Genomic DNA, 18,846 nt, shown 5'->3' with positions numbered 1-18,846 from the left:
GGTGACATTGGATCATACCCAATTGTCTTATTTAATTTACTTATAGGTTCCTAGTAAAGTGCACTATATGAGCCCAGGGCCTGTAGATTAAACGTTACTAGTGGGCCTGCAGCACTGACGGTGCCACCCACTTAAGGAGCTCCTTAAGCATGTCTCAGGCATGCCATTACAAGGCCTGTGTGTGCAGTTTCACTGCCAGTTCGACTTGGCATTTAAAAGTACTTGCCAAGCCTAAAACTCACCTTTTTCTACATATATGTCACCCCTAAGGTAGGCCTTAGGTGACCCATATGGCAGGGTGCTGTGTTGAGAAAAGGCAGCACATGTGCCTGTGTAGTTTACATGTCCTGGCAGTGTAAAACTCCTAAATTCGTTTGACACTGCTGTGAGGCCTGCTCCTTTCATATTCTAACATTAGGTGATACCCTCATATACTGTTTGAGTGGTAGCTTCTGATCTGAAAGGAGTAACAAGTTCATATTTAGTATGATCAGAATGGTAATACAACATCCTTCTGACTGATCAAGTTGGATTTAATATTACTATTTTATAAATGCCACTTTTAGAAAGTAGACATTCCTCTGCACTTAAATCCTTCTGTGCCTTACAGTCCACGTCTGGCTGGGTTTAGTTGACAGCTTCCTTGTGCATTCACTCAGACACACCCCAAACACAGGATGCTCAGTCACACTTGCATACATCTGCATATTGAATGGGTCTTCCTTGGCTGGGAGGGTGGAGGGCCTGACACTTACATATCAAAGGACAGTAGCCTGCCCTCACACAAAGGACTGCCATACCCCCTACTGGGACCCTGGCAGACAGGATGGAACTGAAAGGGGACCTTGTGAACTTCTAAGGCACTCTTTGAAGTCGCCCCTACTTCAAAGGCACATTTGGGTATTTAAACAGGCCTCTGCCCCTACTAACTCAGACACTTCCTGGAGAAGAGAACCTGAACCACAGCCTGCAACCTGCCAAGAAGAACTGCCTGGCTGCCCAAAGGACTCACCTGACTGCATTATGAGAAGTACTGCTGCCTTGCTGTTGGCCTGCTGCCTTGCTGCTCTCTGGCTGTGCAGAGAAGAGCTCTCCAAAGGCTTGGATAGAGCTTGCCTCCTGTTCCCTGAAGTCTCAGGACCAAAAAGACTTCATTCCTTCAAGACGAAATCCCTGTGCGGTGAAAACAGATGCACAGCCTGCCAGAAATGACGCACAGCCTGCATCGCGGTGAGAGAATCACTGCATGCCGAACTGGAACAACGGCGTCCGACTTCGCAAGGAGAAGATTGACGCAGTGCCAGCGTAGCGACCAGAAATTCGATGCACACCCGAGCCGGAACAACGCAGCCCAACTTCCTGAGAGGAATCGACACAGCACCTGCCGTGCAGTAGAATTTTCCACGCAACACCCACTGGATCGACGCAGCCCCTGTGACTTCGTCCTGCCAGTGCCAGAGTTCAACGCATCATCTTTGGGGCATCCGTAAACCCCATAACCCAAAAAGGACCCAAGTCCAAGAACCGGAAATCAACTCAAAGCCGTTCCTGCGTGAAAAATAAATTACGCATCACCATGTGCGGCCCGAGAAATCAATGCACACCTCCCTGTTTTCCACTCATCTCCTCCTCTGCGGTTCCTTGCAGAGATTTTGAACGAAACCAGGTACTTTGTGCTTGCAAGAGACATTTGTTGCTTTTAGGAGACTAAAGACACTTTATATCATTTTTACAGTGATATTTCAAAATGTACTTGTTGCATCTTAATCGTTTTGACCTGCATCTTACCAGATAAATATTCTATATTTTTCTAAATACTGTGTGGTGTATTTTGTGGTGTTCTACTCTATTATTGCATGATTTATTGCACAAATACTTCACACGTTGCCTTCTAATTTAAGCCTGACTGCTCAGTGCCAAGCTACCAGAGGGTGGGCACAGGATAATTTGGATTGTGTGTGACTTACCCTGACTAGAGTGAGGTTCCTTGCTTGGACAGAGGGTAACCTGACTGCCAACCAAAGACCCCATTTCTAACATTGATGATCAGCTTGTATAGGTATTTGTGCAGTGACATACAGTAGCTATGGGTTCACTACCTACCCACAGTGGAAGGTCAACTTACTTCTTTACCTTTTTCTGCAAATTCTTTTTTCTGCCTGACACTTTTAACTAAAAGCCTCATTCAACATGTCTCTGGCTGGGTCTCAAGCAGGAGCTGAAGATTGTGATCTAGCCTTGCTGGAGACATACACTGTCAAACAGCTGAAAGGTTTCTGCAAAGGGTTGGAAGTACCCACCAAGGGTGCCTCCAGGAAGGAGGAGTACCAAATGGCGCTGAGGGCCTGGGCAGAAGCCCATTCAGAGGAGGATGTTGAGGATGAGGAGCAAGAGGAGGGCCCCTTAGAGAATTTTTTGCCATTAGTGGAGGATGTTACCACTTTGATCGTGCCCCCTGCCAAACCAGGGATCAGTCTCTCTGACCATGGCCTGACAGCAGAGGAAAGGAGGGAGGCGAGAGAATTCCAATTACTACTGGCAAAGTTAAACCTGGAAGCAGCAGAGAGGAAAGCAGAAAGAGAAATCTTGGCTGAAAATAAACTTTTGTTGGCTTATGAACTGTGTCTCAAGGAGCTGGACATCAAGGCAAGACAGTCTGAGTCCAGCAGTAATGGTAATAGCATACATGCAGGACCTGCTGGGGAAAAGAAGGTTTGTATACCCAAAAATGTGGTGCCTAGTTTTATGGTCGGAGATGACATTGATAAATGGCTAGCTGCTTATGAAGTTGCACTAATGTCTCATGGGGTTCCTGAAGAGCAATGGGGGACAGCTATGTGGGGATATGTGCCAGCAATTGGGAGGGACACCCTCCTTACATTGGACCCAAGGGATCAGAACACATACTCACTCATGAAAGCCATTTTACTTGGCAAGTTTGGGCTCACCCCTGAAAAATACTGTCAGAGGTTCGTGGACAGCACCAAACAGTCCACAAACATGGGCAGATTTCTTTGATTTTTCCAGTTATGCACTGAACGGATGGGTGCGTGGCTGCAAAGTGAATGAATACACAGGATTGTATAATTTGATTCTGAGAGAGCATATGCTCAGTATGTTTTTCACAGAGTCGCACCAGCAACTAGTAGACAATAAGCTGACTGATCCTAGAAAGCTTGCTGAGGAAGTGGACCTCTGGACTAGCACCAGAGTGTCCAGAAAGGTATTTGGGGGGGACACCCACAAAGGTGGTCAGGGTTTCCATCTGAAGAGAGAGGGGGGAGAAAAACTTATAAACAAGGAGTTCTCAAAGGGCCCCCAAAATAGTTCCCAAGGGAAACGTGGTAACCAGTCCCAGTCTAATTCCAAAAGGAAAGGGTTCACTGACCATAAGAAAGGGAGGTTTCTACCGCAATACATAGAGTACATACGTATGGTCACTCTAAGGGTGACTCCAAGTGTCCATAGAGGGCACAGCCCCCCACTGGAGGGCAGACACCTGGGTTGGCTAGCGTAGCGCTCGGAGAGTAGGTAGTCCCATTTAGCTTTGGGGAATAGATAGAGATATCCTTAGTGTCCCTGGGAGATGCAGATATGGTGCCAAAAACCCACATGCCTGCCTAAACTTGCAAGTATAGGCAGCGGGTCACCATCAATGGGCAACATGTGGAGGCTCTGCCTGACACAGGAGCCAGCATGACCACTGTCAAGTGTCAGCTGGTGTCAGCAGAGCAGGTCCTCCCTAATACATTTTACCAAGTCATAGTCGCGGACAATCGTGAGAGCCATCTACCGGTATCTCTGGTTCCCTTTGAGTTGGGAGGGGGGTCTCTGGTACTCTGAAAGTAGCTGTGAGTCCTGCCATACCTGTAGATTGTCTGTTAGGCAATGACCTTGAGCACACTGCCTGGAAGGAGGTAGAGCTAAGGTCTCACTTGGAGATGTTAGGATTGCCTGAGTGGGTCTGCATGGCCACACAGTCCATGGCTGCCCGAGAGGGAAGTCAAGAGCGTCTGGAGCCTGGAAGAATGGCCCAGACAGCTGCCAAGGAAAGGGGCAAGGGATGCGGGAAACCGGTCCCAGAAATTCCCATAGTGGTTGACGGGGTTCTCGAGGAGGAGGCCCCCAGGCCAACTGGGGAAGACATTGCCTCCCTAGGTGACCTACCTTAGCTTGCTGGCTGGCAAGTTGAGTGTGGGCTCGCCAGGGAGAAATTCTGCAAGACACCGAAAGAGTGTCCTACTCTTGTGGGCTTGAGGCAACAGGACTCATCCCAAGCAGAAGGTGAAGCCTCTGGTGATCACCTGATCTATTGGGAGAATGATCTCCTTTAAAGTGACCCTAAGGTTCCTGAGGCTGGGGCAGCACGTGTGCTGGTCATCCCCCAGTGTTACCGGTCTGGCTCACAACATTCCCCTGGCAGGACATTTGGGCAAGACAAGACCTTTTCCACACTTGTCACCCACTTCAATTGGCCCAAGAAGAGGACAAACTCAGATGCGTTCTGTGGGTCCTGTCCCACCTGCCAGACCAGTGGGAAAACAGGGAAACGGCTAAGAGCCCCCCTAATCCCACTCCCTGTTGTTGGCACCCACTTCGGAAGGGTGGGCATCGACATTGTTGGTCTATTGGACCCCAAAACTGCCCTAGGCAACAGGTTTATCCTGGTTTTGGTGGACCATGCCACCCGCTACCCAGAGGCAAAACGCTCTGAGGACGGTGACTGCACCGGTGGTGAACAGAACTCTGATGGGGATATTTACCCATGTGGGATTCTCAAAGGAGAGTGTGTCATGTGGGATGTGTGTGGGGTAACCTACAAGTTCACCACACCTATCACCCCAATCTAATGATGCTGTTGGGAGATTCAACAAGACCTTGAAAGGCATGATCACAGGCCTCCCTGAGGCTCTGAGGCATAAGTGGGACGTCCTCTTACCATGCCTTCTCTTTGCTTACAGAGAAGTACCCCAGAAGGGGTGGGGTTCAATCCCTTTGAGCTTCTCTATGGGTACCCGGTCAGGGGACCCTTATGCATTGTCAAGGAGGGGTGGGAGAAAGCTCCCAAGGCACCCCCTCAGGATGTGGTCAGCTACATGTTGTCCCTCCGCAACCAGATGCTTCTGGAAGCGGCCAAAAGTAACCTTGAGGCCAGTCAAGAGTTAATGAAATGCTGGTATGACCAGAAGACCACCCTGGTGGAATTTCAACCTGGAAACAAAGTTTGTATAATGAAGCCAGTGAAGCCTAGAGCTCTCCAGGATCACTGATCTGGCCCATTTGAAGCCAAGGAGTGAAAAGGGGAGGGCACTTACTTAGTGGACCTCCAATCCCCTAGGAGCCCCCTAAAGGTACTCCATGTCAATCGACTGAAGCCTCATTTTGAGAGGGCAGAGGTGAACATGCTTCTGGTGACAGAGGAGGGTATAGAAGAGGAGAGTGAACCTCCCCCCGACCTCCTCTCGGTCAAGGAAGGTGGTGGGTCAGTGGAGGGTGTTAATCACTCTGACTCCTTGACCCTGGGCCAGCGTGGGGACTGCTATCAGTTACTGGAACAGTACTCCTCTCTGTTTTCCCTCACCTCTGCACTCACACACCTGTGTGTCCACAATATTGACACGGGAGACAGTCCCCCTGTAAAAAACAAAATGTACAGGTTGTCAGAAAAGGCATTTAAAAGTACTTGCCTAGCCTTAAACTCCCCTTTTTCTACATATAAGACACTTCTAAGGTGTGCCGTAGGTAACCCATAGGGCAGGGTGCTGTGGAGACAAAAGGCAGGACATGTACCTGTGTAGTTTACATGTCTTGGTAGTGTAAAACTCCTAAATTAATTTTTACATTGCTGTGAGGCCTGCACCCTTCATAGGCTAAAAGTGGGGCTGCCCTCTTACATTGTTTGAGTGGTAGCTGCTGATATGAAAGGAGTAGGGAGGTCATATTTAGTATGACCAGAATGGTGATACAAAATCCTGCTGACTGGCGAAGTTGGATTTAATATTCCTATTTTAGAAATGCCATTTTCAAATACTGAGCATTTCTCTGCACTTAAATCTTTCTGTGCCTTACAATCCACGTCTGGCTGGGCTTAGTTGACAGCTCCCTTGTGCCTTCACTCAGACACACCCCAAACACAGGATACTCAGCCTCACTTGCATACATCTGCATATTGAGGACCTGACACTTACAGGTCAAAGGACAGTAGCCTGCCCTCACACAAAGGACTGCCACACCCCCTACTGGGACCCTGGCAGACAGGATGGAACTGAAAGGGGACTACTCTTTGAAGTCTCTCCCACTTCAAAGGCACATTTGGGTATTTAAACAGGGCTCTGGCCCTATCAACTCAGACACTTCCTGGAGAAGAGAAACTGAACCTGCAACCTGCCAAAAAGTACTGCCTGGCTGCCCGAAGGACTCACCTGACTGCTTTCTGAGAAGGACTGCTGACTTGCTGTTTCCCTGCTGCCTTGCTGCTCTCTGGCTGTGCTGAGAAGTGCTCCCCAAGAGCTTGGATAGAGCTTGCCTCCTGTTTCGTGAAGTCTCAGGACCAAAAAGACTTCCTTCCTGCAAGAAGAAATCCCTGTGCGGTGAAAATCGATGCACACCCTGCCAGAAATCATGCACAGCCTGCATCGCAGTGAAAAAAACACTGCATGCTGAACCAGAATAATGCAGCCCGACTTCGCAAGGAGAAGATTGACGCAGCGCAAGCTAGCACCCAGAAATTCAACACACGGCCCACTGGATCGACGCATAGCCGAGCAGGAACGATGCAGACTGTCTTCCTAAGAGGAATCGACGCAGCGTCTGCCGTGCTGTAGAATTTTCTACGTAACGCCCACCAGATCGATGCAGCCCCTGTGACTTTGTCCTGCCAGACCCGTATTTCAATGTATCATTCCCGGGGTGTCCGAAAACCCCGCAACCCAAAGAGGACCCAAGTCCGAGCACCAAAAATTGACACAAAGCCTTCCCTGTATGAAAAATAAATGACGCATCGCCTTGTGTGGCCTGAGAAATCAACGCACTCCTCCCTGTTTTTCACACATCTCCTCCTCTGCAGTTTCTTGCTGAGATTTTGAACTCAAACCAGAGACCTTTGTTGCTTTTAAGAGACTATAGACACTTTATATAATTTTGACAGTGATATTTCAAAATATACTTGTTGCATCTTAATCGTTTTGACCTGCATTTTACCAGATAAGTATTATATATTTTTCTAAACACTGTTTCGTGTATTTTTGTGGTGTTCTACTGTGTTATTGCATGATTTATTGCACAAATGCTTTACACATTGCCTTCTAAGTTAAGCCTGACTGCTCAGTGCCAAGCTACCAGAGGGTGGGCACAGGAAAATTTGGATTGTGTGAGTGACTTACCCTGGATAGAGTGAGGGTCCATGCTTGGACAGGAGGTAACCTGACTGCCAACCAAAGACCCCATTTCTAAAACATGTTTAATTCCCAGCAAAAAGCACAAATGCAGTTTTAATGTTTTCTTCGGCTCAGAGGAAATGGCACAAGCAGACATATGTAGGGATGTTTCCATATCTTCAGCAGTGTCCATATCCTCTTGAAGTGCATACACACTTGTCTGCAACTCAGCAAAAAGATGAACACTGTTAGGATTGTTTATCAACCTCAGAAAGAATTCAAACAATGACTATGAGAAAGTACCCCTTTTTGGGGGTCATCCTCTGATTTCTGTGGTCTGATGCTGCTGGTTCCGTGGCCCTGTGCATTAGGACACTGCTAACCAGGCCCAAATTCATGTACTCTGTGACCTAACTATGTCAAAATTGGCTTGCTTCTAATTGGCCTTTGTAACTTTCCTATGACACCATAATATTTAGGGCCTGATATAAGAAGAGTGGCACTGCATCCCAATGCAGCACCACTTTTCTTATGCCCCTTAGCGCCCTCTACTGCCACCATGTGTGCATCATGTGTGCACTGTAATAGCATCAACATTTTTGATGTTATTGATATACTGTGTAGGATTAGCACCAACATTTTGGTGGTAGTCTTGCACAGTATATATTGGCCATTGAAAGCAATGGAATGCCTCATTTTAACACCTGCTCTGTGCAGGTGTTAAAAGTAGGCACAAAAAATGATGCAGTGGAATCTTTTAGATTCCACTGCATCATTTTTGTGGTCCCCCTAACGGGGGAATGCCCTCCTTTCATACATGATACCAGGTGCAGGCATAATGTGGCACAAGGGGTTGCAAAGTGGCACAATGCATGCATTGAGCCACTTTGTGAATATGGCGCAGCGATTTTGGCCTTGTTGGGCCAAATTAGCATGAAAAAATGGCCCTGGTGCTAAACATAATGGCGCTGGCGCTAATGTGGAGCAAGGAGGCGCTAGGTGCTTTGAAATCTGGGTATAGTGTCCCAAAATATACCTACAGCATGGGCAGTTAAATTATACCTATTGGTTACAGCACTACAGTGACGTTTACTAGAGGGACAAGGCAAACATGACTCAAGGCCTACCATGGTAGCCTTGCTGCTGTAACTCTAAAACTTCAGCCCAACCTGTTAAAATAACCTTTGTTGACAGGAAAAAAGCCTTCCTTTTAAATACAAATGCCACAATTCACTGTGTAGTTCTTGTAGCTTAGAGGGCAGGGTGCATGATATTTAAAAATAGGATGTTAGAAGTGGATTTTCTTGTTGGTGAGGGTATGCACCTAAGCCAAGCAAACTCACCACTCTTATCAGCGCAAGTAACGTACCTACCAAAGATAACCTGTGCTCACCCTGTGGTAGCTTGGCACAGAGCAGTCAGGCTTATCCCCAGAGGTCGTGTATAAAGCATGTGCATAACACATTCCCACCAGTGACACAATAAATACAAAAGACAAAAGACTTTGCACTGAAAAATGTGGGGAAAAACTGTATTGTACATACAACAAGACCCAAATGATGAGTCATAAATATTGAGCATATGAAACAATTACAGTAGTGAAACTCAGTATTCCTGTAATGTAGAGCAAAATGGCATGATGCGTCCAGTACCTTGGCCATAGAAGAAATTAATTTGTAGAAATTGGTTACATGAGTCACCATGAGGCAACATAGGTCGTGATACAGCATGAATTTCCGAAGCAGCATAATTCATGTAAGTGAAGTTCCTCAAAACAACATGAATTAGAGAAGTCGCCACAGTAATGCAAATGAGGTTAGCACATACCAATCACCATGATTTTGCAGGATAGGTAACCTTGTTCTGGGTGCCCTGCCGATACATCACACAAGTTGTTCTGCTCTAGGGATACCTTGTGAATCACGTCAATACCAAGTCTCTCAGTGATTGCGGACTCAGCTATGCACAAGAATAAGTGGTTACCATTAAATCAGGAATACATTGCAGGTACAGTACAAGAGCCATACCCAAACATTGCTAGGTACCTGTAGACATAGTACCCCCCATGCGCTCAGTGTCTTTTTACGTGACCTCTGCTGAGGGTGGTGACTAGTAATGGCCCACACTGCTCCTGCAGTTTTCTTCAGGGGTTTCCCCCAATTATGTGGATCATGTCACAAGGTCCCCACACCTTTATGGAGGAAGTGGGGAGACAGAACCAGGTGGCCTCACGGAGGGTCCTTGCTCAGCCTCCTCACTTCCATATTTAGCACAGCTGTCCATGAAAACACGGTGCCATGATGCAGAGTAGCGCTCTTTGCTTTCTGTCCCATGGGGCACCCATGAAGGGTTGGAGGAAGACAAGCGGTCCCTTCCCACCAGTCCTGCCCTACCTGTAGGGTAAAGGCGGTCTGCGTGATCCCTCCGGTTCATTGGTGGCATCTCTTGCAAGTCTGAATACATGGGCTGATCTAAGCAAGGGAGTGAGGCCAGGGAGTTTCAGTTTTCTGACTTGAGCTGACCCTTCCTTCCGTAGTGCAGTGGCCTCCAGTCTGTAATCCTAAGGGTGGGGGGCAGCCATCACTACAGCAACCCAGGTTGCTACTGTGGGGAAGATGGGCAGAGGGAACTTTATCACTGAGGTGGTATGAAGCACTGCCTAAACAACGTTCTTTGCCTCCAGGTCACTTTGTAGGCTCACGTTGGTGGGAGGAAGGGGAAGCACTTCACGCGTGCTGACAGCAAATGTGACACTCTCACTGCACCAGGTGTCTAGAAGTGGTGGAATGTAAGTGCTCTCCAGGCACTACTTCTTAGAGTGCAATGATGATGAAAAGCACTTACCATGCACTCCTCACACATTCAGGGGAACAAGGAACCCAAGAAGCACAGATCCAAAGTGTTCACAACCATGCACTGAGGCACTGACATGGAGCGTAAAGCAGCACTCCCTGGATAACCCTGGAGGGCACAAGGGACAGGCAGGCTAGCATAGCTAGGTAGGTGGCAGTTCCTCTTGATATTCCTTGTTTTGCCTGTATTATCCAAGGTCCGGGCAGCTGGCAGCAGGGCATCAAGCAGAAAAGCAATCCAATGATTCATTTAACCTACCCAACAGTAGGCAGCAGGGCCACAGCAGAAGAACAAACCAGATGAGTCCTTTGTGCAGCCCAGCATTCCTTCTAGTACTGGTTTTGTCCCAGTTCCAAAAGTGCTCTAAAATAATGGGGTCAGAGCTCCTGTACTTATACTCACAACTTTCTTTTTTCAAAGGGTGACTTCAAAGGGACTCTTTCAAGTGAATGACACCCCTTTCAGCCCGGCACTGGCTCCAGACATCAGTAGAGACTAAATCAACCCATCATGTTAGGCAGGGACACAGTCTATTGACATGTTATTGTGTTCCGCCTCCCTCTCTCCCAGCCCAGGAAGACTATTAGTATGCAAATGGACCCAGCCTTTCCTGTGTGATGGCTGTCTGGAAAGTATGCACAAAGTGTACCTGTCACTTTACCCTGGACATTGAGTCAACCTGCAAAACACATAGAGTTATAAGCACAGAGAAATCCACACTTTCTAAAAGTGACATTTTTAAAATAGTAATGTAAAATGCAGCTACACCCGTAAGCAGGATTTCTCATTACCATTCCAAACATAACAAACATGCCCACGCTACTCCTTTCTAATCAGAAATTACCACTTTAAAGTATTTAAAAGAACTCCCAATGTTAATTTATAAAATGAGAAGCCTCACAATAGTGAAAATGAAAAATGAAATAGGCTGTTTGTCACTACGAGGACATGCAAAACATGTACATGTCCTACCTTGTACATACACAGCCCCCTGCCCATAGGGCTATTTAGAGCCTGCCTTGTGGGGACGTAGGTGTGATAAAAAGGGAGTTTAGGCCATGGAAAGTAGTTTGAATTTCCAAGTCAGTGTGGCAGTAAACTGTACAGGCAGGCACTACAATAGCAGGCCTGAGAGAAGTAGAAAGGCTAGTAGCTTTTAATTTACAGGCCCTAAGTATATGGTATCCACTTTACAACAGACTTACAGGTAAATTAAACATGCCAAACAGGGGTAAGTCAATCATACCAAGTCTTAGGGAAGGGAGCACATGCTCTTTAGCACTGATTAGCAGTGAAAAAGTGCTGAGAGTCCTAAGGCTAACAATAAGGGGTTAGAAAAAATAAGAGGAGAAATTAAAAATGTTATGGGATAACCCTGTAGAAAGGACATAGGAAATAGGAAATGTAGAAATTTAAAGTTCATATGATCTTACCATGATTGTCACTATTTTAACTGTAGTTGGACTGATTGATCCATAGAGAAACCCTGGAAAATAATAATAAATATTATTTCCGCTATTTAAGCTAGGGACCAGGTGGACACTTGATTAAACAACTATTTGTAATATTTATTAAAGGTCAAACTTAATAATGAAATCAGACTTTAGATATATTTTAAGGAAAAGGGACTTTGAAAAAGTTAACATTTCCCTGCTAGAAACTCCTGGACACTAATTTATATAAGCCTTCAACTGTCACCCAGCTGGTAGATATCCCATAGGCAGTGTGAAAACTGCTCCTAGAGCTAAGACAATTGCCAGCATGTGACGAGGTGTTTTTGTTCCTCTGGCATGAAGTCTGTTTTGACTGTTCCCTGTCCACTGTTACAGGCACAACATCTGAACAGGCACTTCTTTTGTCCTTCCAATTCAAACAGACACCAAACCCAGTTGGGGGACCACAGAGGAGGAGCTACTCATTAACCTGAGCAGAGGTCTAGATGGGCACACAGGTTCTACACAAGAAGAAAATGGATTTTCCATTTGGATGTAGTGAGTGAGGGGCACTCTGAAATAGGACAATCAGGAAATGCTGCAAAAGTGAGTATGGTTGACCCTGAGAATGTTTACCCTGTGGGTTAGGGAGGGGCTAAGATTCACCCTCTCCCACAATTTATTGCCAGGCAAAAATGTGACCCCTCAAGACACCTTATTCAGAACACTCTGGACCTGTAGAAGAACAGCAGAGCTGCACCTGCTGTTAGAGATCTGAGAGGAGAACTGAAGAGCTGGATGTACAAAGAAGTGGACTCAAATTCTCAGTTGGGTGACCTCATGTATGGTTACAGGGACACAGCAAGCTGCAAGAGGTAATTGCCAGGAAATATCCAGCTGACTAGTACCAACTGGCCCTGAACTTGACTCATTGGGTGACCTCTGCTTGAGTGTGTTTGACCCCAAAGTGCTGTTCTTGAGATCCCTTTACCCTTGGCTATGTGCAGCTTGGAATTCAAGATCTCCAGAGGGTCATGACAAATTGCCAAGCTGATTCACCCAAAGTCTGACCTTGCTGGGTTTCCCCAGTTTGGAGCTTCTCCAGAGCAGCAAAGCCACTTCAGGAGAACCTTGTTGAGAAGGTATCCAGCCTCGTGGAGCTCTTATTGAACACAGTATGTAGCCTTCCCCCATTGGAGGATTTCAAGCCCTGAAAAAGAGGTCAAAGTCCTTAGGCTTTTGGTCTAAGTTTACCTTTACAAGCCGGGCACATAGTTTGTGTGGTTACTCAAAGAGGCCAAAAAGCTGCATGTGCCCAACAATAAAATGGTGATTCTTTTAAAAAAGCCCTGACCTAGAGATCTCAAAAACACTTCGACAATGGAAAGGTTATATGATCATGATGGAGGTGCTAAATGTCTACGGGCCTGATTTAGATCTGGGCGGATGAGTTACTCTGTTACAATGGTCACAGATATCCCACCCATCGAAATCGAAATCCAATAGGAGATAATGGGATTTAGATTTTTTGTGAATGGGATATCCATCACCCTTGTGATGGAGTAACTCGTCTGTCCAGATGTAAATCAGTATCTATGTCTTTTAAGTCCATAGTAAATGGTGCTTGACTTGTGTTTTTTTCAGTTTTCAACATTTGTTTAAATGAGATTAGCCCTGTTACAAATCTTACTGATGTAATGTTTTTATTTTCTTTAATCTAAGTCAGGGTGGGGTCAGGATCAATCGCTTGGGTTGGAACATAACGTGGGCTAGACAATCTGCCAGAAAGCACTAACCATTGCAGTTGGGGTATAGCTAGGCCTGGATATAACAAGGCAGAGTGACTGGAGTAATTTTGGTAACTGGGCATTACTATTGTAATGCAATTTTACCCAAATTAGACCATTACTCCAACTTGAGTAATTAAGAGTAATTTGTGGCAAAAAATCTATTGGAGGGACATAGAAACAATGAAATAAGAGAGAGTGAGTGACTGCTGGTTACTGCTGTTTATGTCCTGTAGCACTGTGTGTTATTTTCTTTTCTGCTAAATGTGCCCTCTGGGTGCACCATTAAAATAACACTAAATGCTGGATTGCAATTCTCACACAATTATGCACAATTATGAGTAATTTTGCTGTAGTTACGAGTGATTACCCTAGAGAGAGTTATACTCAGTAATAGATATAATATGAGTGATGTATGCTTCCACATCTCACTGTTTCCATTACCATGCCAACACAGTTTTAATATGTTAGCTAGCCGTAGACTTGGGGAAAAAGGGAATAGGATAAGTGTCATGGTCCCAGCTGTGAGCAGGGCTAGTCATGCCTTAGTCATGCCTTATTCCCCCCTTTATGAGTGTTATCAGAGATTGTTATTTCCTTTCATCACAGTACCAGTTAGAATCATGTTATGCTTTTAAAACCTTGTGTAACTTTGCAACTCAGCTGTTAACATAATTGCAATGTTTAAAGCAGATCTAAACCTACGCTTGTCGTCAAAATAACTTCTGAACACCTGGGCTTCACCCGGGCAATCCAGGAAGCACATGTCAAATGTCGACAACTAACGGTTCTTTAGTTGATCCTCTTAATAGAAAAAAGACATTTGAGAAACATGTGCAATTACAATAATGACTAAAGAGTTTCTCTGTTTTCCCAATGTGTTTCCTTGTATCTGGTTCGGGGCGGCTATAAAAGCTGGTGTTAAAGACTAAGGGCCCCATTCCGACCCTGGTGGTACAAGACCGCCAGGGCCGGGGGCAACGGAAGCACCGCCAACAGGCTGGCGGTGCTTCATTGCCCATTCTGACCGCGGCGTTAAAGCTGCGGTCAGAAAAGGGAATCCGGCGGTTTCCCGTCAGATTTCCCCTGCTTGGGCAGAACCTCCATGGCGGCGCTGCAAGCAGCACCGCCATGGAGATTCCGACCCCCTTCCCGCCATCCTGTTCCTGGCGGTTTTTACCGCCAGGAACAGGATGGCGGGAACAGGTGTCGTGGGGCCCCTGGGGGCTCCTGCACTGCCCATGCCACTGGCATGGGCAGTGCAGGGGACCCCCAACAGGACCCCCTGTACTGCCCATGCCACTGGCATGGGCAGTGCAGGGGCCCCCCAACAGGGCCCCAGGGAGATTTTTACTGTCTGCATTGCAGACAGTGAAAATCGCGACGGGTGCAACTGCACCCGTCGCACCCCTGCAACACCGCCTGCTCCATTCGGAGCCGGCCTCTGTGTTGCAGGGCCTTTCCCGCTGGGCCGGCGGGCGCTCCCAGCGCCCGCCGGCCCAGCGGGAAAGTCAGAATGGCCTCCGCGGTCTTCTGACCGCGGAGCGGCCATTTGGCAGTAGACCCTCTAAGGCCCTCTAAGGCCCTCATTACAACCCTGGCGGTCGGTGATAAAGTAGCGGTAATACCGCCAACAGGCCGGCGGTAATTACAGTGAAAATATGGCCACAGTGGAAACAGCTCAGACAGACAGCCACTTTAACACACCGACCTCCAAGGCGGAATCAACAGGCACCACGGCGGTAACCGCCTACAGCCAGGCGGAAGACAATGTTCCGCCCACTGTATTATGACACACCAATCGGCCACCTTTTCCGGGGCAGTACCAACAACATCAAAAGCATGGCGGAAACACTGCACAGAAAGGAAATGACTCACCTGTGGAGAGTCGGGGGACAACCACAACGCCATGGAGCCCGAGTTGCATGTCTTCCCAATGCTCTTCTACGTGCTGCTCAACTACAAACACCAACGACGGCAAAGACGACCACAGTGAGTACAGCCGCCTAGCACACAGGGGAGGGGAGGAGGAAAAAGAGAGTGACACACACATGCAACACGCAACCCTGTGTGCTGTCCTGGGGAGTGCAAGGCCACAGTCTCTCAAGTGGGCGGCATCTCCACTGGTTCTGGTGGGGGCATTGTGCCCAGTGAGCTTCATCCTGGGGAGGGAGGGGTGAGTGGATGGCTTCTCTACTGGTTCTGGAGGGGGCATCATGCCCAGTGAACTTCATCCTGGGGAGGGAGGGGTGAGTGGATGGCATCTCCACTGGTTCTGGGGGGGGGGGCATCGTTCCCAGTGAGCTTCATCCTGGGGAGGAATGGATGAGTGGATGGCTTCTCCACTGGTTCTGGAGGGGGCATCGTGCCCAGTGAACTTCATCCTGGGGAGGAAGGGGTGAGTGGATGGCATCTCCACTGGTTCTGGGGGGGCATCGTTCCCAGTGAGCTTCATCCTGGGGAGGAATGGGTGAGTGGATGGCTTCTCCACTGGTTCTGGAGGGGGCATCGTGCCCAGTGAGCTCCATCCTGGGGATGAAGGTGTGAGAGGATGGCATCTCCAATGGTTCTGGAGGGGCATCGTGCCCAGTGAGCTTCATCCTGGGGAGGAAGGAGTGAGTGGATGGCATCTCTACTGGTTCTGGAGGGGGCATCGTGCCCAGTGAACTTCATCCTGGGGAGGAAGGGGTGAGTGGATGGCATCTCCACTGGTTCTGGGGGGGGGGGCATCGTTCCCAGTGAGCTTCATCCTGGGGAGGAATGGATGAGTGGATGGCTTCTCCACTGGTTCTGGAGGGGGCATCGTGCCCAGTGAACTTCATCCTGGGGAGGAAGGGGTGAGTGGATGGCATCTCCACTGGTTCTGGGGGGGCATCGTTCCCAGTGAGCTTCATCCTGGGGAGGAATGGGTGAGTGGATGGCTTCTCCACTGGTTCTGGAGGGGGCATCGTGCCCAGTGAGCTCCATCCTGGGGATGAAGGTGTGAGAGGATGGCATCTCCAATGGTTCTGGAGGGGCATCGTGCCCAGTGAGCTTCATCCTGGGGAGGAAGGAGTGAGTGGATGGCATCTCTACTGGTTCTGGAGGGGGCATCGTGCCCAGTGAACTTCATCCTGGGGAGGAAGGGGTGAGTGGATGGCATCTCCACTGGTTCTGGGGGGGCATTGTTCCCAATGAGCTTCATCATGGGGAGGAATGGGTGAGTGGATGGCTTCTCCACTGGTTCTGGACGGGGTATCATGCCCAGTTATGCAGATCTTGGGGAGTGCAAGGTCACAGTCTCTCAGCTGGGTGTCTGTCCCACAGGATTTACAGGGGCCAGGCTGCACAACAGCCCTGTGTGCTAACCTGGGGAGTGCAAGGCCACAGTCTCTCAAGTGGGTGGCATCTCCACTGGTTCTGGAGGGGGCATTGTGCCAAGTGAGCTTCATCTGGGGAGGAAGGGGTGAGTGGATGGCATCTCTACTGGTTCCGGAGGGGCCATCATGCCAAGTGAACTTCATCCGGGGAGGAAGGGGTGAATGGATGGCATCTCCACTGGTTCTGGAGGGGGCATCATTCACAGTGAGCTTCATCCTGGGGAAGAAGGGGTGAGTGGATGGCTTCTCCACTGGTTCTGGCGGAGGCATCTTGCCCAGTGATGCAGATATTGGGGAGTGCAAGTTCACAGTCTCTCAGCTGGGTGTCTTACCCACAGGATTTGCAGGGGCCAGGCCACACAACAGCCCATGGATGCAGGACTACACGCTGTCCACCGGCGGTGATGGCTGCTCAGTGGTGGCAGTGGTGGTGCTGCAGGTGGAGCTGGTAGTGGTTGGGGGAGGCTCCTGCCCATCCCCTGCAGCCTCCGAAGGCTGCCCCCTGGGGCTGGTGGTGGTGCTAGTGGTGGTGCTGCAGGTCGAGCTGGTAGCGGTGAGGGGAGGCTCCTGCCCATCCCCTGTAGCCTCTGACGGCTGCACCACCATGGTTGGTGGTGGTGGCTCCGACTGGGTCCCAGTGCCAGGACCCTTGTCATTATTGACAGCAGCTGGGGATGTCTCCTTGCCCCTTTTGGAAGCAGCTGGGGATGTCTCCTTGCCCTTGTGGCAGCAGTTGAGGCTGGCTCCTTGCCCTTCCGTCCTGCAGCTAGGGCTGGCTCCTTGCCCTTCCTTCCTGCAGCTGGGGCTGGATCCTTGCCCTTCCTTCCTGCAACTGTGGCTGGCTCCTTGCCCTTCCTTGAAGCACTTGGGGCAGGCCCCCTTTACGTCTGGCTGGCTGGTGGCCGGGATCCTTTCCCACCTGGAGTTGCTGGGGACACTACTGTGCCCATGGACTGGGTGGCTCAAGTGCTTGCCTGTGTTTTGACCACCCTGGCCTGATGTGAGGGACGAGGAGGGGTAGGGAAGAGGTCAATGGTGGAGAGGAAAAGCTTCTTAGGGACGTTGGGGCGGGAAGAGGGAGATGGTTTGGGAGTGGAGGAAGAGGCAGTGGTTGTAGGAGGTGTCCGTCTGCTGTGTTTGGGTGCAGGTGCATGGGCTGGATGCTGTTGTGAGGTGGATGGCTGTTGAGTGTTTGAGTGCTTGCTTTTGTGTACTTTGGGAGGAGGGGCACAGACACAGTGGGAGAGGACACAGGGGACGTGTGCAAGGATATGGGGGTTGTGACTGCCAGTGAGGGGTGTGTACTGATAGGTGTGCCGGTGATGGTGGTAGTGGATGAGGATGTAGTGCATGCAGGTGTGAGTGGGGATGCAACTGGGAGGGAGGTGGATGACGAGGAGGAGGGGTCCACATTGGAGGCAGTGGATGTTGGAATGTCTGATTCTAGATGGTGTTTGTGTGAGTGCATGTGGGATAAAGTGTGGTACTTGTGTTTGCCATGTTCACTCTTGTGTGTTGTCCTGGGTGCCTGCTCGTCTGCCTGTGTGCTTGGGATAGGTTGGGGTTGAGGGGAATGGAATTGGAAAGAGGAGGTTGGAGGGGGTAGGGTGGAAACAGGGACAATGGCTGACATCAGAGAGGAAGCCAGAGCCTGATTGATCTCTGTTGTGCCGCCAAGCCAGTGTGAATGCCCTCCAGAAATGCATTGGTCTGTTGCATTTGGACTGCCTACCCCTGGATGTGATTCACAATGGTTGACTGCCCAACAGAGATGGTTTGCAGGAGGTCAATAGCCTCCTCACTCAGGGCAGAAGGGCTAACTGGAGCAGGGCATGAGGTGAAGATGATGCCCACCCTCCTGGGTGAGCAGGCACGGGAAACTCGCTGAGGGGCTGCTGGGAGGGTGGTTCTAGTACGGGGGTGGCGGCTGTACCTGTAGCTGGCGTGGGCACAGAGGTGTCCATCACCATCAGGGAGCTTCCATCGGAGGAGGTATCTGTGTCCAAACTGTCCCCTCCAGTCTCCGCCATGGTGCTCC

Source organism: Pleurodeles waltl, chromosome 4_1 (assembly GCF_031143425.1).
Source record: "Pleurodeles waltl isolate 20211129_DDA chromosome 4_1, aPleWal1.hap1.20221129, whole genome shotgun sequence".
NCBI classification, from domain to species: Eukaryota; Metazoa; Chordata; class Amphibia; order Caudata; family Salamandridae; genus Pleurodeles; species Pleurodeles waltl.
This window is presented reverse-complemented; position numbering follows the sequence as displayed.